Source organism: Otolemur garnettii, unplaced genomic scaffold (genome assembly GCF_000181295.1).
Source record: "Otolemur garnettii isolate 467f Iridium unplaced genomic scaffold, OtoGar3 scaffold00044, whole genome shotgun sequence".
Taxonomy (NCBI): Eukaryota; Metazoa; Chordata; class Mammalia; order Primates; family Galagidae; genus Otolemur; species Otolemur garnettii.
Window position 1 is genome coordinate 6,121,135 of NW_003852439.1, and position 4,282 is coordinate 6,125,416.

Consider the following 4,282-nt stretch of genomic DNA (forward strand, 5'->3'; position numbering starts at 1 on the left):
AACTCCTGGGCTCAAGCGATTCTCCTGCCCGGGCCTCCCAATTAGCTAGAACTATAGGCGCCTGCCACAACGCCCAGCTATTTTTTGGTTGCAGCCCTCATTGTTTGGTGGGTCTGGGCTGGATTCAAACCCACCAGCTCAGTTGTATGTGGCTGGCACCTTAGCTGCTTGAGCCACAGGTACTGAGCCCATTCTTCTTTTTTGAAGCTGAATCTCACTCTGTGCCCATGGGTAGAGTGCCTTGGCATCATCCCAGCAATCTCAAACTCTTGGACTCAAGTGATCCTTTTGCCTCAGCCTCCTGAGTAGCTGGGACTACAGGTGCCTGCCACAATTCTTCACTAGTTTTTCTATTTTTAGTAGAGATAGGGTCTCGCTCTTACTCAGCCTGGTTTCCAACTCCTGAGCTCAAAGGATCTTACCACCTCAGCCTCCCAGAGTGCTAAGATTATGGGTATGAGCCTCCAGGCCCAGTGTCTCCTTTTAATTTTTAATTTTTTTAAGAAATTTTGTTGTGAGGGAGCGGAGAGAGGAGAAGAAGAAGGGGGATTGTTGTGCTCTCACCTAAAAGGCACCATATAGGAGTATATGGCACACCTGGGTGAGGGGCACAATGACAGCTTAGTCTCTACCTAACAAATGCAAACAATGTAACCTAATTGACTCACCGCCTGTAGCTCAGTGGTTTGGGCACCAGCCATATACACTGGAGCTGGCAGGTTCGAATCCAGCCGAGGCCTGCCAAACAATGACAACGACAACCAAAAAGTAGCCGGGCCTTGTGGCGGGCACCTGTAGTCCCAGCTACTTGGGAGCCTGAGGCAAGAGAATCCCTTAAGCCCAAGAGCTGAAGGTTGCTATGAGCTGTGATGCCACGCACTCTACTGAGGACGACATAGTGAGACTCTGTCTTAAAAAAGTAAAACAAAAACAAACCAAAAAAAACCAACAACAATGTAACCTAATCATCTATACCCTCAGATTAATCTAAAATAAAAGAAATTCTGTGGAGTCATCACACCATCCAGTGGTGATTGCTTAGTCTGATTTCTCAATCAGCTATAGTATCATTGTATAATAAACAAAGCAATCTTTTGCCATCAAGTTTAATAACAGGATGCATATTCCACTATGTCTTAATAACACAACATTCAGATTGCACAGGTAATTAGCAAAAAAAGTTTAAGTTCCAATGTGACTCTGGTGGTCCCTGCACTGAGTTATAACTGCATCACCAACTTATCACAACTCTAGTGCAAAACATCTGTGTACAACTCATAAATGAGTGTGCTGGCGTTTTTCAATAAAACTTAATGGACACAGCTGGGCATGGTGGCGGGCGCCTGGGAACTGAGGTGGGGGAATTACCTGAGCCCAGGAATTTAAGGTAATAGTAAGCTATGACAGTGCCACTGCTCTCCACGGTAGGCAATAGAGTGAGGCCCCATCTCTAAAAGGAAAAAAAAAAAAAACTTATGGATACAGGATTCTGGGAAGATGGTGAAAGACATTGCACCAGTAATCTGTCTTTCTGCTTAGACAATTTACTAATAGGATCTGTCTGATGCAACTATTTTGGAACTCTCCAGTCTATTCCAAAGCTTGCCCCTTCCCTGGTAAGGTCTGGGTTTGTATCAGTCAGCTTCAGCTTCTAGTCGATAATAGATGCGCAGCCCCAGGTCCTGGTGCAGGCAGCCATACACATACAGCTTACTGCCATCTGGTGGGAGTCAGGGTTGAGTGGTGAGGGCCCTATCCTCCAGAAATCTAGGGATCTGTGTGCTGATTGCTGCTTCTGATGTTGCAGGTGCAGACACCTACACGGGCAGCCACTGTGGCACTTCTCCCCACAATGTCACAAGCTGCTCTCGTTTCCAGCTGCAGCAGCTTCCAGCAGATCAGTAACGGGGGGAGGGAATGGCATGGTGCAACAGCAGAGTGTTTGCATGTTATTGAAGTTAAGCTCATATAGATTCAAGCTGGAGTGGCAACTGTCCTACAGGTAGGCTTCTAACCCTGGTTAGAGTCCGGGACTCCCTCTGCCTCCCTCCTTTTGCCCGAGAAGGGCACTATGCCAACTTTCACACACATCCTCCACCGAACGTGCTCTAGGATGTAATTTCGTCTATCAACCCAATCAAGTCTCAATTACATTCTTTGAGGGATTCCTTATGGTTAATGCTTCATCTGGTTTTATGCACTATTATGACATATTCCTTTAATTTAAGATGTATTTTTCACTTATTTATTTTCCTTTCAGTTCTTCTTTATAATTACTGTTTCTTCTATGAGATATCCTATCTGTTCACTGGGAGCATATCTTCCTTTATAGCTTTGAGCTATACCTTTGGTATTTCTAACAACTTGATCCTAGGAGTTAGTCTCCATTGTCTTTGGAGACATTCCTCTTCTGTATGGATGATGTAACTGTTTCTTCATATATCCAATATTTTTGTGTTTATGTTGGAAATGATGAATAACAGATTATTGCAACTATGGATTCTGTTGTTTCTCTGGGGAGTACTGATTTTTTTTCTTTGTTTTTGTTGTTTTAGCAGGCTCCAAACTCTATTCTGAAGTGGATAGCAGCTGAAATCTGTGTTGAGTTAGTTTAACCTTAGCTGGGCTGCTTGGAGTTGGCCTGTACATGTGTAGTTCATGGGTCATCCAGTGATTTGTGTAGATTTCAGATGCAGAATTGTGGACTCCCTGGCTTTTTTCTGGATAGGAGTTTATTCCTCCCCAATATAGCCCTTGTGGTCTCCACTTCTGAGGTCATGGTGTGGATAGTGGGGTCTGCTGGTCTTAGGTTAGTAAATTTAGGCTTCAGCAAGGTGGAAGGAACCTTAACAGAAAAAAGAAAGCTCTCTGTGTCAGGATACTTAAAAAGGGATGGCTCCAGTGAGTATAAAAGTATAGGGCCAGGCTCAGTGGCACACACCTGTATCCTAGCATTCTGGGAGGCCAAGGTGGGTGGATTGCCTGCGCTCACAGGTTTGAGGCCAGCTTGAGCCAGAGTGAGACCCCATCTCTAAAAATAGCCGGGTGTTGTGACAGGCCCCTGTAGTCCCAGCTACTTGGGAAGCTGAGGCAAGAGAATCACTTGAGCCCAAGAGTTTGAGTTTGTAGTGAGCTATGACACCACAGCACTCAGCACTCTACCAAGGGTGACAAAGTGAGACTCTGTCTCCAAAAAAAAAGTGTCCGATTTGCTGGGTACCATGGCTCACTCCTTTAATCCCAGCTCTCTATGAAGCTGAAGTGGGAGGATCCCTCAAGCTCAGGAGTTTAAGACCAGCCTGAGCAACAGTGAGACCCTATTTCTACAAAAAATAGAAATATTAGCCAGGTGTTGTGGCAGGTACCTGTCCCCAGCTATTCAGGAAGCTGAGGCAAGAGAATCACTGGAGCCCAGGAGTTTGAGGTTGTAGTGAGCTACGAAAACACAGTTGCACTCTAGCTGGGCAATAGAGCAAGACTAGTCTCAAAAAAGAAAAAAAATAATATATGTTTCTATAGGTAAGATAGCTCCCCAGCTGATTAAAATTTAAATGTTTGAAAACAATGTGGTATGCCCCCAGTCACTGTTGAGGTGTTTCATGGAATTGAGTCTTTGATTCTATCTCTTCATGGGTCCTGGTGTTCTCAGACTCAGAGAGCTACAATCTTATCCATACCTTATTCAAGAGTTATGCACACATGTGCACTTACAAACACATAAACACACTCAAAACATATATATACAAATGCATATACACACTAAAACATAACCTTATTTGGGACCCCAAAGAGCATACAGCCAATAAATATATAAGAAGATGCTTATCTTGACTAATAATCAAGGAAGTGCAAACTAAAACAACATTCAAATCTCTTTGCCTTTCATATTGACAAAGATTGAAAAGACTGATAATGTTTACTGTTTAAAAGGCTGATAAGGCCGGGTGTGGTGGCTCAGGCTTGTGTTCTAGCACTCTGGGAGGCCAAGGTGGGTGGATCACTTAAGCTCAAGAGTTGAAGACTAGCCAGAGCAAGATCGAGACCCCATCTCTAAAAAAATAGCTGGAGGCTCAGCGCCTACAGCTCAAGCAGCTAAGGCGCCAGCCACATACACCTGAGCTGGCGGGTTCAAATCCAGCCTGGACCCGGCAAACTACAATGACAGCTGCAACCAAAAAATACGCAGGCATTGTGGCAGGTGCCTGTAGTCCCAGCTACTTGGGAGGCTGAGGCAAGAGAATTGCTTAAGCCCAGGAGTTGGAGGTTGCTGTGAGCTGTGATG